This window comes from Physeter macrocephalus, chromosome 11 (assembly GCF_002837175.3).
Source record: "Physeter macrocephalus isolate SW-GA chromosome 11, ASM283717v5, whole genome shotgun sequence".
In the NCBI taxonomy this organism is placed as follows: domain Eukaryota; kingdom Metazoa; phylum Chordata; class Mammalia; order Artiodactyla; family Physeteridae; genus Physeter; species Physeter macrocephalus.
Genome location: NC_041224.1, coordinates 143,443,068 through 143,464,519, shown reverse-complemented (window position 1 = coordinate 143,464,519; position 21,452 = coordinate 143,443,068). Strand labels below are relative to the sequence as shown.

Sequence of the window (21,452 nt, the reverse complement as noted above, 5' to 3'; positions counted from 1 at the left end):
TTCTTTATCAGGTCTTTAGGCTGTCTGGGCACCCAGAAGATTGATCAACATTACCAAAGGCACTCAGATTTCCTATTCTATCTTTCTTACATTAAGCACGGCTCTTGTCACCAAAGAAAGGATGTCCAGGTTCTAAAAAAGTTGTCACTGTTCTCTTACCTTTGCATCTCCCATAGTAGATCATGCAGGATGGAGTCAGCAGAGCAGGTCTGAATAGGGTCTCCCTATAGATCAGGTTGCCATGGTAAAATGACAGTAATCTTATTGGTTAACTCAGACAAGTTAACACAGTTTAAATACAAATTAGTATTTTTTTAATAAGTCAAGATGACATTAGTCAACTCCTTGTCTATGAATTGTTTATTGGAAAAGAAATTAAATGTTCTAAAAGATATTTCTTAAATAACCTGTTTTGAAATCAACACATATTTCTTTAAAAAAAAAGCATATTCACAAATACCACTGGTTTCTAAGACAGTTCCTTCTCTCCATATGAATGTAAGATTCAGAGAGTTCAGTTAATGATGTCACCAAATAAAACAGACTTTATGTCTGTTATGGGTTCATTGTCCAAGAGTTCCTGCTTTAACATTTCTGACATACAGTAAACATTACAATTTTACACTTTCTTGGAAACTTTTTCTCTCCCTCTCTTTTCTATCCCAAAGTATACACATTTCTGTCCTCAAACAATTTCAATGTGTGGTATATTTGTAAGTCACACCTATTAGCACTGGCATGTTTTTCTTGTAGACACTGTCCTAAACCAAGCCAAATGTTCCTTTCGGTAAAAAATTTTAAACTATTAGAGAGCTAATTCTATCTTTCAAAGTACATAATAATTATCCTATCACATTTGGAGTATATTCAATTAATATTCCCATTGTTTAAGAAATCTACATTTTAATAAACACATCTGAGGAATAAGGTGTGGTATAAGCAGTAAAATAAAGCTTTTGAACTTAGGTGACAAATTTTGCCCTTAAATTAATTTTTAAATATTTATATTTGTACGGCAAAGCTAGCTCACCATTCACACTAAATTACCTTAAAAATTAGCCTCGACTTCCCTGGTGGCGCAGTGGTTAAGAATCTGCCTGCCAATACAGGAGACACGGGTTCAAGCCCTGGTCCAGGAAGATCCCACATGCCGCGGAGCAGCTAAGCCCGTGCGCCACAACTACTGAGCCTGCGCTCTACAGCCCGTGAGCCACAACTACTGAGCCCATGTGCCACAACTACCGAAGCCCACATGCCTAGAACCCGTGCGCTGCAACAAGAGAAGCCACCGCAATGAGAAGCCTGCGCACCGCAACGAAGAATAGTCCCCGCTCCCCGCAACAAGAGAAAGCCCGAGTGCACCAACAAAGACTCAACGCAGCCAAAAATAAAAATAAATAAATTTATAAAAAAAAATTACCCTCAATTATAATTTTCCAATTTGTTCTAAAGCATTTTTTCCTAATTCTGATTGAGTAATTACATAGAAACCCAATACTTTTATCAATTATATATATCTATGTGGTCTTTAACAATGCATGCTAATTAGGGCACCAATATTCTTTATACCGAAAGCATCCATGTTAATCACCCTGATGATTCATTAGAGGGAGCAAGTAGTGAATCAAAACTGAAACCAAAATTCTCTTTAAGAGATAAAGGCCTTCTTGTTTACAAGATGGCATCCAATGAGGGAAGATACAATGTTGACAAGTCACCATATTTAGATTTGCAAAAACATAAGATCACTGAAGGCCCAAGCAGTGCCCTTGACTATCATTATTATGTATGTATAAAGTGCTCTGAAAGCACATTAGTAAGCAAATCGTTCCAAATCTCTTTAACACTGTTCTTCTATGCCCTGTACAATCCTTATTTTAGATTCTTATCTTCATTATCATAGTCTCTCTAACACTCATCTTTGGGTCTTTGGTATTTTCTTGAATATAGCTTTGGCACCTAGTTTTCCAATCTGTTTTATCAGTTAATGACAATTCTTTAAATGATGTGCGCCATGAAATGTAAGTCTGGACATTGAAATCAGACATCTCACTCAAACCTCAGAGAACATCACGAACCATTTCAAACAATTTCAGGAATCTATGAAGCTTGTTAAATAATTATCTTTCAAATTGCAAAATATAGGAACTTATCTAAACTTCACCACCAAAGGCATTCTGAAACATTTTGTCAAATAGTGAATGGTCGACTATTATACAAAAATCAGTGCAAAGTTTCATCCAGACAGCCTTAAATGAACTCTTAGATGAAGAAATAACATCATGTAGAATTTTTGTTGTTCTCACCAGTTTTTGCAGATAAGATTTTTTTAATTACCTGCCTATTAAAATCAAACATTACCTGCCTACCCTTTTCCTGAGCTTCACAGCCTATAAAAATGACATCATAAATAAATTTAAACTCAACTAAAAGCCCACCACAAATTTTAACTGACCCCTAGAACTTAGATAAAAGCCCATCTGCAAGGCTATCTTATTAAATTTCACTTTGAAAGAGAAAACTGTATGAAGCCAAAAAATAATAATAATAATAATAATGTAAAATGGATCGATGTGGAGTGTTCCGGTTGTTACATTCAGCAGTTAAATTGCAGTAGGTTTGCCACATCTTGAATTGCCACTAATGGTAAAAGGAGAATGGTGTCAATTATTTGGCACAATGCTTGACAAGCCAAAGCATTTCAGAAAGGATCTACCCTTCCTCTCATCATTTACAGAAAATTAAATTCGGTCCACCCTTAATCCTCAGGGACAAGACATTATTTGTTTAATCTGAATCTGTTACTTTTTGTTACTTTCCACTAAGAGTGGTAGAATTTGGAAATAGGGGGCTTGAAATGTTTAAATCTGTGTAAGAACTTAATATAGGTCCCTTCCGACGCACCTTATCTTTAAAAAAAAAACTTTGCTTCTAAAGCACTTACTCTCCACTTTATAATATGTGGACATATTTTCAATTTGGCTGGATGATAGTAAGGACTGCTGAATAATAACCAGGGCTTTCTCCAATCAGTTCAGCATGCATCTCATCTTTGATCTCAAGGGCACTGATAATTAGTGCCTTATGTTAACATCTTCACTATAAACAGTTCAGGCATTTAGAAACACGGTATCAATGGACTTTGACAGTTACTTTAATTCATTTTATAAATAAGCAACTGAGAATTTTGCTCCAAGTGGCTGCTAGTGTAGCCCATTCCATAAATGGCATTCTCCGAAGCATAAGGCACAATATGATACGAATGCAGCTCTTCATAATAGAGAGACTGAGAACAGCATTCCTGTACCATAAACTTCAGCCGTTTTCTTGTATCAGAATAAGCAGTCTTATAACAGGGAGCTTCTTTAAAGTATTCATAGCTCTCTTTCTCCGTCTCTAGATGGATCTTCCTCAGCAAATTGTTAATTAACACAGACCTTCTTAAGTAGGTTTCTGGGTCTTCAAGAAATCTGAGCTTCTCTAGAGAAAGTTTGAGAATGCAAGTCCTGTCCTCAGGCAGTATCAGGTGCTGGAAAGCAAATACATCATTCAATCTACATTTTGGAAAAATGAGAACAAGAGCCTTTGCTATCCACAAGACTCATAAAATTTTTCAAAAAATAATAAATAAACCCTTACTTTTGGAAAATAGCCATGGTAATCTTGATGTAAATCTTCTTCTTCTGCATATTTTCTCTTAAAGTAGGCTACTTTCGACGTTGTTAACGTATGTGTTAATACTTTTGGTGGATAAGCTATAGAAAATAAAATAATTGGAGAGAAGTCAGATATTACTGTAGCAAAAGAGTATTTTATAACATAAGTTCTACTTGTGAAAAGAAACTGGTGACCCCAGAAATTAATATTCTCTCTTCATTTACTAAGCAACGCAGTGAAGCAGTCAGTGGCAATTGTCCTGTGGCTGAGAAGCCTGTTTGCAGGCACATGTCACTATTCAGACCCAGATTAGATGTTCTAGGTTGGAGAATTATATTTATTTCCTTATGCAGTCCCTCTGAAATAAAGTACATACTTACCAATCCTCTATTTAATTTCATGCCATTTAATGTCAAAACATACCCACATTTGAAGTCGACGCACAAAATGCAATGGAAAGAGATGTTATCTTTCATCATTCTTTTAGTAAAACTGCCTCATTTACAGAAGGAATTTAACGTTGCTAGGTTAACCAAATTTGTGTAAAATGGTTGGTGACCCCATTACACTTTAAAGAAATAACTGCATGTCTACAGACAAACTCTATGATATGGTCATGGTATAACCATCCTCATAACACCTGGCTTAACAGAGGTAAATCATAAGTAAATAAAAAGTTTAAATAGCACACTGACTTGAAAACTTGACCTTGGTATAATTTCTGAAAGTGAAAATTTTGTTCTCTCCTTTAACATACTATTGTTGAGAATTCTGACTTGTTTGAAAAAGGACAATGTTCTGAAGGCAGATTTTCAGAAAGAGATGGTTTGGTTTAAAGGGAGTTTTTAGTATGTACGCTAGGTGGTGCTGATATCACGGAAAAGAGGCAAGTACAGCCTTGCAAGCTGAAGATACATAAGGCGCTTCCCAGTGAAAGCCTTGAATGAATTTAGAATACTACAAATTGAGTCCCGTTCAGTACTCATTCAACCTCAGTGGACCAGATCAGAGAAAAAGTTTACACTTAAGCATCAACAATTTTACCCTTAAACACACCCTTGAATATTTTTAGGTGTTGACACCATTTGATTCACAAAATGAGTAGTTTATTAATGTGTTGGTTAAATAAATTCATGGTCAAGACATTTGATGCTTTCCTCTAACATCTTAAATGTTTTAAATATTAAATATTAAACATGTGCTCTTTAAGAACATGCCTCTTCTAAGTTTTTCCTCCATTTGGTGGCATCTGTATAACATTTCCTGCAGCTTTTTGTAGCTGGGCGGTTTTTCTTAACAAGTAGGAAAAGCTATAAAAAATCACATCTAAAGCTTTCCAATTTTTCACTGGCACCACTGTGGATTATAAACCCAAGAGAGCCTTAAATTAGAGTTGGCATGTTTTGTAAGGGAAATAAGAATTTTAAACCACTGGTGTGTCTGACCTAAAAAGAGACGAATGTGTAATAATCATTCACAATTGGAACAAAGTCAGTATACAATTTCTGAATTCAGTAAGCATATCTCAGTTTATATGGAGTTTTCACAGATTTCAGAAGTTAGAAAAGGGGAAAACAAAATTGTTTATAATGAAAACAAAGGAAGCATCTCTGAACCCAGTTTTCTCAGGGGTTGTTTTTTAGTAAACATTTTCTTAGGTGTATTTTTAAAGGATTGAATCAAATAATTAGGTGAAGCTTTGGGTTGTTCTGTGATGACAATTAATTATTGTTACTGATTTCTTTTTAAACTGCTTAACTAGTTGATGCCACCATGGTTCTCAAAAGTTAGTGAACATTAGAATCATCTCTCCAGAATCATCTCTCCTAAAAACACAAACTGCCATTTGTCCCACCCCCAGAGTTTTTAATTCAGTAGATCTGGGCTAGGAGCAGAGAATTTCTATTTCTCACAAATTTCCAGGTGATGCTGATGAGGCAGGTCTGGGGACCGCATTTGAGTTTCTATGTCATAGCATTAGGCAAATGTAGTAGAAGCACTACAACAGCCATTGGAAAAACAGAACATTCAGCCAATCAACTGATTGCTTAATCATGAGAATGCCAAGCAATCCGCTTGATGGATTTTTGTCATTGTTGTTATTGTTATTGTGACATTGGCTACATTGGCTTAGATGTTTTAGCTTTATGAGCAAAGCCAGACTCCACTTTAACTAATAGTGAAGAAAGAATCAGGTCACTTTTCAACATAAATTCCTGGGCTCACATTAAGAAGTATCAACGACTGACGGCTATTAGCATTATAGCTGGACAGGTCACTGTTTTTTTTTTTAACAAGGCTCAGTGAATTACTGTAGTGCAGGAAAGTATGAGGAAAGATTTGGAAATATATATGTGTATATATATTCATATATATATTTGGAGATGTATATATATATATTCATTTTATTTTATAAAGTAATGCAATGTCTACAGCATTTATGACCTATTAAAAACCTTTTAATGGGGCTTCCCTGGTGGCGCAGTGGTTGAGAATCCGCCTGCCGATGCAGGGGACACGGGTTCATGCCCCGGTCCGGGAAGATCCCATATGCCGCGGAGCGGCTGGGCCCGTGAGCCATGGCCACTGAGCCTGCGCGTCCGGAGCCTGTGCTCCGCAACGGGAGAGGCCACAACAGTGAGAGGCCCTTGTACCGCCAAAAAAAAAAAAAAAAAAAAACCTTTTAATGAATGACACAAGGGAGGGCAGGTGGCAGCTTGGAGAACCAAATATCAAATAAACCAAGTGATGATCTAGTAAAATATTTTTTATTTAACATCAAGATCAAAAAATTGTACCAATGGCTCCAAGGTTCATAAAGATTCTGTCTGCTGTATTCAGGCAGTTATCCTAAGATAGAGAATGTATTAGACCCTGGAAACACAGTAATTTCTCAGGGGTCTAGATTTGTGTCTCAGCTCCATGGGCAACACGCTTAGCTACTTAGTTTATTGCTCTTAAAAAACACCCCCATGGGTTGTTGAAATGCTGAAAAGTTTTCACAGCTGCTATCTGTTTGACAATTACTTCCTTGCATGCTGTTTAGCTATTCGCAATGTTTTCAGCATCAAATTTTGGAGGATGCTTTTAGCCACTTTGAGGCTAAAATATATAGCAAACGTAAGTTCCTGCATCTATTTTCCTGGCTGGATGAGAACTCAAAAAATTCAGAGCTGGAAACTATTTGTTGATCACGTGGTTCAGCGTACAAGATTTACAGATGAGGAAACTGAGGACCAGAAGGGTTCAATGATTTCCAATTTGGTGTGTGGCTAAGAGTATGGGTTTTGAAGTCAGATGTAAGTGGTCCAGCTCTACCACTTCTTAGTTGTGTGACTTTGAGAAAATTACATAAACCCTTTACATATTTCATTTGTAAAGTGGGAATAGAAATAATACTGTCTCAAAGGATCACTGAAATAATTCGTGGAAAGTGACTGGCATTATGCCCAGCATATAGTAAGCACTCAATCAAATCCTAGCTCTTATTAGTGCCAATAAGCACAGATCTGTCCCAGAAGCAAATCCCAGCCTGCCCTCCTAGCTCTGGCCCTAAGATTCTTTCCACCACTCTGCCTCCCACAGATATTCGATTATAATTAGAGAGTTAAAAGACTGCAAAAGAATATTTCAAATGGTCAAGTTGAAAATAGCACAAGTACTATAAAAGCTCCAGAAAAATGTGTCTGGATATATTGTCATTGGTCATACATTTTGAGTGAAGGAAATGTAACTGTTTTTAAAATATCCAGATAGTCATTTAGAGAATTAATTAAAGTTAGTCTGAAGTTCCAAATGTTTGCCTGTATGATCCAATAAACATATGTAAATCTATTTATATAATTCTCCCATAATGAAAAAACCCAACTCAACCCAGCCTGTTATTCAAATAAAGCTGATGAAATAGACAAGAAAAAGTAAAATGATCTGATGTCTTCATAGTCCGTGTCCTGAGCTCTGAGAACAGTATATAAATTATAAAACTGAATGAGGTTGAGCCTAAATTTATCTGTAAAAGTAAAATAGCTAATGCTGGCTTGAATATTCAAATTGTTTTTAATGCTCTAACCTCTGGGCACATAAAATATCTGTGCCAGCCTCAATGCTTCAATGTATTTCCTAGTCTAAAACTTCAATAAACAGCAAGTGAAGAGTCACAGAACACAATGACCATCCCTGTCATTAGAGTTCTGACAGTACAATTTATACATATTTCTTTAAATAAACGTTCAAAATGTAATTACAAATGATTGCTCAAATGCTCTTCCTTATTCTTCTGCTTCTGCCTCCAGACAACTGAAATCCTATTATTGTACAAAAGTGATTTCATTTGGTGCACGGTCCACAGGGAGTACATTAAAGAAAGATCATCAGCAAATTAATTTATAAACACTTTGAGAGTACAGACGATCATAAAAGAACAACTCCTGTCGTAGTAAACCATCCTTTATCCAAGACCGTGAAAAGCCTGAGAGATGGTAAGCAAGCAATGAGTATAATGTATCTTAATTTTGGTAAGGTTTTCATTTTCTGCCTCACAACACTTTAATCAACACACTGCAAAAACAGAGTTCAGACCATCCTATTGGCCGTGTGCATGTGTAGCCAAAGACAAAGGAAGAGTTTGATCAATGGGGAAAATAAGGTGCTTCTAGTCTCAGATCAACAACTGACCCGTGATGTGAACAAACCACGTGCCTCAGCTTCCAGTCTCTCAGTGATTTCTCTTTGTATAGTGTTAGCCTGGCATGAGCCTTTAAAAGCACATGTCCCTACCTATCTAAATAATGCTTTGCTGGTGGCAAAGCTACCGAAATCCTACCTTAAGGGCCATGGGCACTTTTGTTCAAAGAGCTACTCTACCTGTCACTGTTAGTTACATTCTGCAATCTTACTGCATGGCTTCAAACACTTCAGCACGACCTACTGGGGCTATCCTACAGCACTGGTTCCAATCCCAGTTCCTCATTTTATTTTCTTAGTGACTTTGGACAAAGCATTTAATCTCAAAGAGCCTGAGTTTCCTCATCGATTAAGTGAGGTCAAATATCAAACTCATTGAGTTATGTGTGGATTAAATGAGATGATTAAAAAGCACTGACTTCATGCCTGTCATATACCCACATATTTTCTGCTCACTAAATATTAGGTATTATTATTGTAGTGGCCTCATTTTTGAAGTCATATATATATGTATATAAATATGCTACTCAGCAGCACTATGTTGTATGGAGGACATCTGTCCTCTCTTGTTAAGCAGAGGGTGCATGAAACATCCATGAGTGTATTCAAGAAGGCAGGCAGGTGCAACATGCAAAGCTGTAATGCCGCACCTTCTAGAGACCTTTATCTTTGTTGATGTTTAGCAATATGCCATCAGTCTTCTCCCTCATAACCTCTTGTCTGGCACGCTTCTGGATAATATGCTCTAGAGGAGCAGAACTCAGTGCCAGTGTTTAGCTCTGAATTAATGGAGCAATCTGTCCCTTCAGATTTATCGTCCACCCTAAGCACGTGATTGACTCTACTGGCAGTTTAGAATTACTGACGAGTTGCAGCTCTTGGAAAACTTTCTCAGGAACTTCCAGGGGTACTGACAGCCAGGGAGTTAGAAATGTTTTTCAAGAAACCAGCAGCATTGAGGATAGCCCCAAGCACAGATGTGGAATGTTAAATAAAAGACCACCAGTTCCACATGCCTACCTTGTTCCATTGGTGATGGTCTCTGAACCAAAGACAACAGCATTAAATGGGATATGACCAGCCATGTAATCATGAAGTTACCTTAGATGCTGCACTGAAGCCTACCTAACTTCTGCCATGAGCTGGCCCTATTAATGAGAGAGACCAAGTGCAACAGGTTCCTTGGGGAAAGCTTGTGATTTACCACCCCTCAGAAGTGCATCCCTTGTTTTGGAGGATGAGGCTCCCTTTCACTCTACCTTTTACCTTGGAAAGTGGGAATGAATCAGAAAGAAAACTGGCAAAGCAATAACACTGACAGATGGAGGTTCCAAGAAATATCTTATGTCTAGGGAGATGCTCTAACTTCCTTAGGTACCCCAGTCTGTTGCTCAGAGAGAAGGGTTTTTAACCCCTGACATGTGCATGGCAGTGGTGTTTTGAAAAGTACCCCATCTGTATCACCCTCATTGTCTTCCACTTTGATACTAACATCAAGTTTGGGTGTATCACCAAAAACACTTAGCCAGATATCCCAGAAGGGTTGAGGAAAAACATAAAACAGAACTAACCATTAACTTTACTCACTAATAATACACAGTCATCCCTCAGTATCAGGGCATTGGTTCCAGGACCCCCACGGATACCCAAATCTGCAGATGCTCAAGTCCCTTATGTAAACTGGTGTAGTACAGTCGACTCTCCATATCCATGGGTTCCACATCCGTGGAAATCGAGGACTGACTGACTGTATGAGAATTTGCTCTGGAGTTGGTTAATTCTCTGCCCTCACTCATATGGTGCCTGCTTTGTGTCGCCACCTGGAGTTGTTCTAGTGATGAAATGTTCTTCATTCACAGGGCACCTTTATTCTAAAGAGTGATAGGTGCTTCATTAAATTATTATATTGTGTTCAACTCAAGCATGCCACTTAGTAGATGGTCTTATCCCCCATATTTGACATGGAGAAATGGAGCCATAAAGCAGTAAAACAGGTAGCACATGGAGACAGAATTGAGACTCCAGGCTCCTGAGTCCTGGTTCTCTTTGCAATATCCCCAATTTTTCTTGACGTATTACCACACACCTCCCCTTTTAATAAGCATTTTAAAAATAAGACAAACTCTGCTACACCCCTGCAGAGGGGGTTTCCCAGCTTCACACCTCTCCCTTCACCCCTTCTAACACTGATATTTAGAAGACTCTTGTATCTCTACCTACCAAGAAGATTTTTTGTTGCATTTTACTTTCTATAATTTATAACATGAGAAAAGGTTTAAATTTTTTCTAAATATACTTATATTACAATACTGAACATAACACTAGCAAACCCTTAGTACTTTTTAATATCCTCCTACCACCCCACTGAGAATTACTGCAGCAAACTAGATGACTCTGCTTTTAGCCTGTTATATTTAATCAGGAAAAATTAAAAAATAATTGGTTAGGTTAAAAAGGGGAAACATTAAAGCAATGTACCAAGACTATTTAGACAGACCTTATTAAAAATAAGATGGAGGGTGGGAAGGGTCGACAAGGATTACTTCCTCCCGATATCTAAAGGTGTACTTCTTCCTCGGTTTCAGTACTACACAGTTATAGTCAATTTGCCCCCCTGCTTCTGAAATCGTTATTTTATTTCAGCTTTTTCTGTGTTTCTGAAACATATTGCTTTTACAGATACAACAATCTGAACGGGTTGTGCCTTGGCTTTAGAGCTATTGTTGGGATGTTGGTGTTTTGACAGCTGGCATGAGTTCTCAGTGGACAGCCCAGATGTAGAGGTGAGGGCCCCAGCATCTTAATCAAACCTTTCAACATTTCTCCATGTTTCAAATCATCTTCTAAATCCCATGAAAGTAACATGACATAAAACTGAACATGGAATGTTCATAAACACCTAAAAGCTTCCAGATAGAGTATTTGATGAAAAACTGAAATTAGACTTGATTTCAGTTTTAACTTGCTTAAACTCAGCCTTATCTAAGTCTTACAGCCCTAAGTACACCCCTTTTTATAATCCATGGTATGTACAAGTACAGCTGGTGTTCCCATTGACAAGAGTGACTAGATCCTTCGTTACAGATTGGTGGAATATTTTTCATGCTCAAACCTAGGATCTACCAATGTGTCTAGGATTAAATGTTTACACTATAGTGATTTATTTTTATTTATTTAAACTAAGGACCATGATAATATTTTCTGATGAATGACTTTAAACAGATATGGACATTAAAATTGCACAGTAAATATTCTGAACATTATACATTCATGATAGAATCAAAATTAAAATTTAAGAGCCCGTTTTACTTGACTTTTTGATTGTGACAGTGATCTCAATGAAAGGGCGGACTCATTCACATAAGTTAAAGGGCACTGAATGATTTTAAACTTCTATGCATATTACATAGAGATAGGATATGTATAAATTACTAATGCACAAGACTAATGCATATACATGAGCAAACACTTGTGGCTGCTTTACTCAAACTTTTCTCAGATTGATAGCATGACTAGAAATTTATAGGCATCTCATGACAGATGACAGTAAATCTTACTGGTCTCTTTGGATTTGTTTCTCACCATAAAATGTAGTAATTATAATGGAGGAAGGGAAAAGGGTGGGTGGTGCTAAAGGCTAATGAAACCAACATTTTTAATGGCTCAAACAATCATCTTTAATGCTTAAATTTATTAAACTACAGATATTTTACTAAGTGACTACATAGACCAGTACTTTTAAAATCTCATGATATCCATAAAAACTATACAACCAGAAGAGAGTAAATTTTCAAATAGGTTTCTGAATAAAATTGTTCAATTATTTATTTTTACAAAGGGAGGTAAGGAAAGGGAAGAAATGTGGCATGGTATACTTTCATGAATTTGATCGTAATTTGCTAGGTTGGTTACCTCTAGGAACTGCATATGGATAGCTCAGTACATGTGAAAGTTACACAATGCTGGAGGGCTGAACCCTCATTAAAATTTTTATACATAAAAATTAAGACTGTATTATATTCTGAAAATGGAGTTTAAAACGCTTAACACTCATGGGTTTCTATCACCATGACCTTAATGCAAATTAAATTTTAAAAATCACCATAATCATTTTTTGCAGGGAGAGCTCTCTTCATTGCCTTCATTTCGGATATGCACCAATGTGCTCACAGCGTTTCCGCTTGGTATGTTCCCCAAGCCAAGCTACCTAATTTGACCTCACCCTATTCACATGGGTCTTAGAGAGGAAAATCTGCCAGCCCACAAATGTCCTTTCTACAGAGAACCTCTATTGACTTCTACCCAGCAACCATCTATATAAACAACCCCTTATATTGATCTTGTAAGTTATGGTAATGCTACATTAGCATTTATTTCTCTGGATACATATTTAAGCAGTAATTTCTTTTAAGCTAGTGATTACCTGGTAATGCTGAATCAATCTGAAAAGTGTATCTCTAGGACAGCTTCAGAAAATCTGGTGAGAGTTCCCCTTTGCACAGCGAGCATTTCTCAAAGCCTCGGGCTCATGAATGGCTACCTGAGATTTTGAAACAAGAAGCAAGACACAAATAACATTGCAAGAGTCAGAACTGCACTGACTTGAACTGGTTACCAAGTCAGGAGAAGGCATGCAGTAGGAGGACACTAAGATGTCTGAGGTGGAGTTGATCTGAACCAGAGAGATAAACCTTCAAACATACACAATTACTTCAATGTTCTCCAGATTTAATTGTGAACATGAGGAATCTTAACTATCCTAAGAAATGTGAAAATAAGTGAATCACAGATCTCACCAACTATTTACTAGGATATTATTTGGGGGACATTATCAGTACGTTGATTTTTTAAAAAAATCAGAGTCAGATATACTTGTTTTTAAATGCCAGATTTTGTATAATTTCAAGAAATATTCTCTCTAAAGTAACAATTCAGCAGTTAACTCAAAACAGACTAACTCAATCGTTCACTGGAATACACACTATTTCTCTCAAGATTTGAAATAGCCAAATAGTACTTTTTCTTTGAAGACAGTTTTTCTTTAAAGGGCCATATTTAACTGCACCTTTTTTTTTTTTAACATGGATGTATGCTTACAGATCTCATCATCTTCTATATTTAGAGAGATGAGCTTTCCAAAGGAAGATAGGCAGCCAATGAGGAGGATCCCATCAAAAGAGAGGTGAGTTACTATGGTTACTTTTCAGGAGATTGAGTAACAGTGAACTGGCTGCTCCCGGCCAAATGGACCCTTTCCAGAGCAGGACCTAAAAAGAATGTTGCTCTCCGTACGTGTTGATTCAATTAGTCGAGACTACACTATCCTTTTCGCCTTAACCATAGGTTTTCTATGGGAGCTCACTGCTTCCAGCCCTCCTAGCTGCACACAGTCAGTTAAGTCAAAGGGAGAACAGGGAGGACTGAAAACTTCCGAGCACAAACCTAACAGCGACGGGCAGGAGAATCTGCAAGAACAACCCCAAGATTAAAAAAAAAAAAAAAATCGAATCATGTTATTTGGGACCACCAGCTAGCCACTTTTCAATGGCTGGGGGCGGGGTAGGATACCAGAATACGTCCCTATCCACACCCTCAATGAAAGAGTCTTTTCTGAGTCTCAGAGGAGGGCACCTGGCTGGATGAGTCCAGACGTACCTTGCGATCTGGGTCCACTCACCAGGAGACAGGTGCACGCACCTGTTTCATAAAGGCGCGGGATCCGGTGCTCCCTCCCGTTTTGCGGCGCTGTCACTCTTCAGACGGGTGCTGACAGCGACGGCGGCGGCGGCGCGACAGTGGCAGCAGCAGCAACTGCAGCTCGGCGGGCTGCCCTGGCTCCTGCAGGTCCGTCCCTCCAGTCTCTGAAGCTCCTCTAGCTCAGGGTTCGCGACGCGAGGCGGGCGCGCAGCTGTTCTCGGCTCGCATTGGACCAGACCGAGCAGATGTTACCGGTTGCTAGGAGCGTTGCTAGGAGGCGATGACTCCCCTCCACAGCTAGAGAGCAACTTTCCTGCGGTTCGGGTGCGCTGGCGGCGGCGGCTGGGAGGAAGGTTTGAGAGCAGGAGCCAGGAGGGAGGCGAACAAATAACCCCAAACAGGGGGTCCTGTGCTCGCCTGAGTTGGGTCCTGGAGAGCCGCCTGGGGAGCTGCGGTTGGCTGAGCGCGCGGGGCTTCAGGCCCTGCTCCGCGGGCTTGGGCAGGTGATGGGGGCCGCGCCTCCCACGGCAGGGTCACTCGCTGTAGACCCTAGCTGGGTGTCCCGTGGAAGGATCGGGTCTGGGGACGCGAGTGGGTTGGCACTTCCAGCGGCTGTGAAGCAGGACTCGGTCAGTGCCTTGAGACCAGCTGGGATGGCCTTGGGGCAGGTCCCCAGCAAGGGGAGAGAGAGAGGAGTGTGTGACATGAGGTGAGGCACGTGGGATGAGGAGCAGGGGATCTTCCACCCTCTGGGACTCTTCTCCCCAGTGTTCCTGTTTGTGTATGCAGGTTCGAACAATTGATAGATTTTGAAGAGGGAAAAAATAACTAATACATGAAAATCAGTCCAGAGTCTAATTCCTTTCGGCACTGTCCGTGGCTGCTTGCTGGTGCCAAAGGTTTCAGTAAAAAATGATCCTGTGGTCTAAAATACTTTATGCAGTTAGAAAGACTTCATTTTGATTCAGTGGCTAATTAAAACCTCAGGCTAACAGGCAAACTTCTTTAAAATAAAAATATGCAAGAGAATGTACTTTTCACAAGGGAGACTGGAGAAGGTATGCGTGTTTCAGTCATTTACACTTTAGTATAAATTCACCCAAAGGCTTGTATTGTCTCTGTATTGGATCACTCAGGCTATGTTTTTATTTTTAATCATTGCTTCTTCTTGTTGTTGTTCAATGGAGTTATTGCTCTTGGGGGAAGGGGGATGTTGAGAATGTCAAAGTGGGCAAATTTGGGTAGCCAGTGAACGATATTAAAGAAGGGGAAATGACAAACGTAGCAGAGAAATTTTGCCCAGTGCTATTCTCAGAAAGGGACTCTCATTGAAGAAGCAGATACACAACTTCCCTACAGCGTCAGGCCAGGGCCTGGAAGGAAGAGGGCAGCACTGGGAATCAACTAAAAAGAAAAGCTGCAGTCTTTGGAGCCCCGGCAGAGCTGCTGTACAGTGTCATGTTGACTCCTGTAATAGCAGACATTCTGCAAGGTTGAAGGGGCTACGGAAAGTGGCCCTACAAATCTCAGGGGCCCCTGCCCCCTCCGGCACCCAGTACCAACTCAACACCTATGACAAAACATAGAGTTAAGAGTTTGTTAGCCCTAAGATTTAAAAGCTGATAACTTTGTGCTTATTATTATCCTTGTGTTAACAATAAACTCAGTTTTAGACATCCATTCACAATGTATATCAAATCATTATGTTGTATGCTTTAAATATCCTACAGTTTTGTCCGTTATACCTCAGTAAAGCTGGAGAAAAAAGCTGGTAACCTAACATCTAGCTGTCTGGAAGAAGTAATAAGTGGGTTGAAGATCTGATGATCACATTTCAGCTCTAAGGTATGAAAGGGGGCTTTGAGACCAGCACACCTCAAATCTGGGCAATAGCCACAGCCAGAATTGCACCACTGCTACTTCTTTCTTTTTCACTGTCAAGGAAGAAAGGAGCTGATATCTCAGTCAGCCTTGCCTTCTTGGCTAGCCCATCTCAGGAGGCACCCTCCTTTACTGTTCACAGTCCACTTTTTTCAGTTTCCTTGAATACGGAAGGTTCTCATTTGTCTCAGGTATTTTGCACACGTTGTTTCTCCTTCCTTAATGTGCCTCCCTTTCACCTGGCTTACTCCTACTCAGCCTTCAAGTCTCAGACTGAACTACCACTTCTTCATAGTGGCTTTCCCTCGGAGCCTCCCACCAACTAGATTAGCCTCCTAATTACATTCCCAAATCATCTTACTGATGCCACTTCACAACAGTCACCACGCCAGGTTTTCAGCTCGCTCCACCTTAACACTGTATCCCCAGCTCCCAGCACACAGTGCCTGGTACATCAAAGGGAATCACAAGCACATGTGAGTGGATGCAGCCACCCTGCCCGGTTCAAGGTTTCTGTTTTCACCTTAGCTATGTAGCTATCAGTGAGCTTACATAAGCCATGAGGGCAGCCACTAGTTGCTGTACTTTTTGTTAAGTGAAGGAGAGGAAAAAAGCCTTTCACATAGAAAACTGTTTTCTGCCCTTAGTGAGATGTTGCTTTGATATAGTAACTTCTTTTCCTTCTCAAACCATTTTATAAAGGTCACTATCTGTACACCTGAAACTAACATAACATTGTAAATCAACTATACTACAATATAAAATAAAAATTAAAGAAAAGAACACTCTGGCTGAGTTTGGTTGGAAAAAAAACACAAAACATTAACTGATTTCTACAAAAAAAAAAAAAAGTCACTATCTGGATTTTAATGGCATTGGAAAATAACCTAAAAGTCCATTATCTATTTTCCTAATTCTCTTGTTTCTGTGTCCTCCAAAGTAGGTGTGAGTCCTCTGAGCTGAACTGTTTCATCTTTCCTTAAAATTCTCCTCTACCTCAGGGGAAACGTAGCCTCCATCATCACAAGCTGCATCTCTATGGAGCGAAAAAAAAAATCTGTTTAGAAGCAGCTAGCTAACTTGACCGAAACGAACAGCACTTTTCATATACCTTATTAGAATAGACCAGGAAATTGCCTTTTCTGCTGTCAATATAACTCACCAAATAATTGCCAAATTCCCTCTTCATCTTGAGGGACCACCTCAAGAAAAATAACAGATTTTTGAAGACATGAAGGAAAAGGTCAAGGTCATCTCAAGATTGCAGAATTGCTTGGTGGCAAAGCCAGAAATAGAACATGGGTATAAGAGTTTAATCTTTACTGGACCCACCGTGTCTGCAGATATAATTTTATAAATTCTTCAATTCTTCTGGTGATTAGAGCAAACCCTTCACTAAACAATTTTGGATTTAAAAATTAAATATTAAAATACCATACTAACCACCTTAGAATTCATCTAAATTCTAATCTTTTCACCATTGAATCTTGTCCTTCCTTGAGACAACCACAGAAATAATGCCAATCCTGTCTCCTACTCCTTATCTGTTTGCTGAAAAGGATGAGATGTTGTATAATGTAGTAGAATGCACATTAAAATTCATCAGAGCTCTGAATTGTCACCCAAGTCCTCTTGAGCCATGTCTCTGAATCTCCCCGGAGAAACCCTACAGAAACTGTAAAGAGACTATGAGGTTTACAAGACATATAATGTGATTTGATTCATCAATAAAATGTTATTCAAGATGATTATGATTTTTTAATTGCTACAAAAGAATCACAGTCATAGATGGCTGTCTCAATTATTTTAACATTTAAGGATGTTTAAGTCTCTGTTGAAGGAATGTCAGAAGACAGCAATCAAATTTGTCAAGTTTTTTGTTCTGCAGATGATTTACTTTAAAAATCGTTTCCCTCAGCAATTTTCTGCTTTTGCTCACAATTTTATACATTTTCTGTTTTTTAAAAAATATCATATAGGTATCAATATGTAGTGCACAGACACATGTAGAAATGCTCAACTGTACTCAGTCTGAGTGCTCAAACTCTGCCCTGTGGCTTTAGAAATGTGACCTCAAATGATCTTTACTTGCAACCCCCCACCACCACTCTTAACAGTGTTAAGATGCTCTAAGATGACTAGGGTGAACAAGTAGAATTCTTAATCAGCGTGTAATGTTCTAGTGTCACCACAGGTTAGGAAGAACTTCAGCAACATAAGAAATGAGTTTGCAATTAGCAAGCTTTCCTTAAGTAATCACCACTACCACAACATTTGAGATAAGTTTTTTAAAGAGAAGAAAAAAAATGTGTGCCAAATTCTGCCTAGAAGATTCTCACTAAACTGATTCATTTTTCCATATGCACAAATAAACAACAATTCCCAGCCTTCTTAAATGTAAGTGGAACCAAGTGACTAGTTCTGGCCAATGGACACACAGAAGGAGAGGTTGCCGCCTCTTAGCCTGGCTCCTTAAAGAGATTCGATTCTCATGCCTTTTCTTCCCCCTCTATTTGTATGACAAACTAAATATTCCTTTAGAGGCCCTAAGGATTCTGAGATGGGCTTCACTTCCTGAGATGCTAAGAAAGCAAGCTGCATGGGGAAGAACATCTTAGTGAAAATAAACCTTTCTTATACTAACTCACTGACATTTAGGCTTGTTATAACACGTAGCATTAATTCCCTCAACTAATACAGTATGCAAAATGGTAAAAATAAATTTTCCCTGAAACATCTATAGTTTGTTTCCATTTTCTTTTTTTTGTTTTGGGGATATTAGTTGTGTTTTTACTGCTGTGGAGGTGGCTGTTCATAATAGATCTGCTCCCTCTACTTCTAGCTTGCTGCATCGGGGCCTTGTAAACTTATCAGAACTGTCTATACATAGAAGGGAGAGACCTCTGGACGAGAGCCTCCAGGATGAGTAATTACCCACACATTTGTACAGGAATACCTATGTTTTGCCTTCTCAGAATCCTCCTCAGATGAAATTAAGTTATTTCAGGTGATCTTTACATTTATAGAGCTCCTTACTTACCCAATATTCTTTCTTTTTTATACAGCAGGGTCTTATTAGTCATCAATTTTATACACATCAGTGTATACATGTCAATCCCAATCGTCCAATTCATCACACCACCATCCCCACACCCCCACGGCTTTCCCCCCTTGGTGTCCATACGTTTGTTCTCTACATCTGTGTCTCCACTTCTGCCCTGCAAACCGGTTCATCTGTACCATTTTTCTAGGTTCCACATACATGCGTTAATATACGATATTTGTTTTTCTCTTGCTGACTTACTTCACTCTGTATGACAGTATCTAGGTTCATTCACGTCTCAACAAATGACCCAATTTTACCCAATATTCTTAATTTAAATTCAACACTTTAAGCTAGCTTTTGAGTTGATATACATTGATTTGTATCTGTGTTCCACATAAAAGCCTACAGCATCCTAAAACCAAAATAAATTATATGGGTCATAAATGTAATACTTATAGTCCTAATATATCTATGTCTGCAGTTGGTATGGTTTGAGAGTTAATGGTTTTTGTATATAATGAAATAAGTAATATCACTCAGGCCCATAAAATTTGCATGTTGATGCTGCAAAACTGCATCTTTTTGACATACAAAAATTTCACATGTATAGATATAAGCCATCTGCTTAGACTTTATTGATAAAACCGGTAGCAGCAGTTTTACAAAACTGGAATGATTTTCAGTTTTGAACTAACGTGAGTTCAGTTGCAGCAGACATTTTGTACAAACTGGGGCTAATGCTTCTTCTATGTTTCTGTTTTAAACAAAAAGCAGTTAGAACTTATCCTCATGCATTTAAATATCTAATACAGAAATAGTTTTTAGGCTGCATAAAATATGCTTCCAACAGCATTGTGAGACTGAACAGCTGCTTTAAGGATTATTTGTACAAGAAAAACAGTATAATTCTTCCAATCACAAACTTATTCTTTATCACAGGTAAACAATTTTGTATTTTCTAAAATATTTTCAAAGGGTGTTTCTAACACAAGAGTATTAACATTGAATTGGGTATCGACATTGAATATTTCACTAGCTTGCCCAGTTAAAACACAAGACATAACAGTGCAAGAGTAATACATTAAAACCATTGTTGCTGAAATCTTGAACATTATAAAAATAGAAAGGTATTCTAGTTTTTAAGTTGACCAGTTTAAAAAATTCCAAACTGTTTTCTATACACTATTCACTGATAGAATTTAGTAATTTTAGAAATGGGGTGGGTCATTACATTCTATAGCTGTTTGTTCTGGTAACAGCTAGAGATACATTCATGCTTCTTAAATAGGAGACACCATAAGTCAATAAGTCATACTGTGAGAAACACGAGGACACCGATTTGGAATGTTCTGAAGATTTTCAGAAGTTTCTAAAAGAGAGTTAAACCCTTTGGAAGAAAAAAGTACTTTTCGTTTTTCTCTTAAACCTCTGGGCCACCCAGAGATTGACTCTCTGCTAGAAAATTTGAGAAAATATGACAGCAGCTGGGTCTGAAAAGGCCCATGAAGCAATGGGAGAGGTTTGGACAGCTCCTACCTTACAACCAGCAAGTCTGGCCCTGCACGATGAATTTGCCCAGGAACGCCTGCTTGTGACTGAAATCTAAAGGAAGACCAGCTTTTATATTAAACCATGTCATACTAAACTATCCCCGTAAGTGAAATCCATAAAACTAATGACCAGCCTTCACAATCACCAAAAAGTCAGGGCAGTCTAGTACATATAAATAACTCATTAAAGTAAACAAGGGAAAGAAAAGGTACAGGTTTACAATATTAATACATCTCCAGCATCCAGCTGTGAATAGAACAGAAATACAAAGCACACTCCCTGCTAAGGACAGTGTGCTCCATGTAGGGGAGCACAGTCTCCCCAAAACAGTTAAATATGTTCAAAATGAATGAATCATTCATATTTATATTTTTTTCATGCAAGTTCCTCAAGGACACCCATCAAAAGTTGAGATATGAAGGAAAACCAATAAAATATTTTAAAACAACAGAGTTGCACACAGTATGCATATGGTAAAACATAAATGTGTGAATGTGAACAACTGTTTCAGATGCCATATGAAGACCAAAAAAAAAAAAATCAAGAGTCAGATTTATCTTGCATTGTGAATACAAAACATTGCTATGAAATCTTGGATGTACCTTGAAAATATTTCTTTTAATCTTTACTTTTTTTCTGGGAGATAATAAATGCTATTTAGGAAGAAAATGATTATGTGGGTGAGGACAGTCACTTGAGAGCGGAGAGGTGGAGGAGACTGATTCTTCAAAAGAAAAATAATAATGTAGATTGAAGGACCTTTTTTTGGTGGGGCAAGTATCTTTCCAAATACTGTATTTAAAATCCCATTTTGTAAAAAAAAATGTTATTCAATTTAATACTTTCCTTCTGTTGAAGTTAAAATGTTCTTAAAAAAAGGTCTGGGGCTTCCCTGGTGGCGCAGTGGTTGAGAGTCCGCCTGCCGATGCAGGGGAAC

General features: G+C 38.4%; 1 long non-coding RNA gene across 1 annotated transcript; it reads right to left on the bottom strand.

The window, feature by feature from the left end:
- Positions 1-342: 342 nt before the first annotated feature.
- LOC112063487 (uncharacterized) lies at positions 343-14,266 on the bottom strand. The gene is made up of 5 exons (XR_002890999.1): positions 13,996-14,266; positions 12,764-12,880; positions 3,640-3,755; positions 1,421-3,529; positions 343-1,060 (listed from the first exon to the last, which is right to left on the bottom strand). It is a non-coding gene; the product is annotated as an uncharacterized lncRNA (long non-coding RNA).
- Between the last annotated feature and the right edge of the window lie 7,186 nt (positions 14,267-21,452).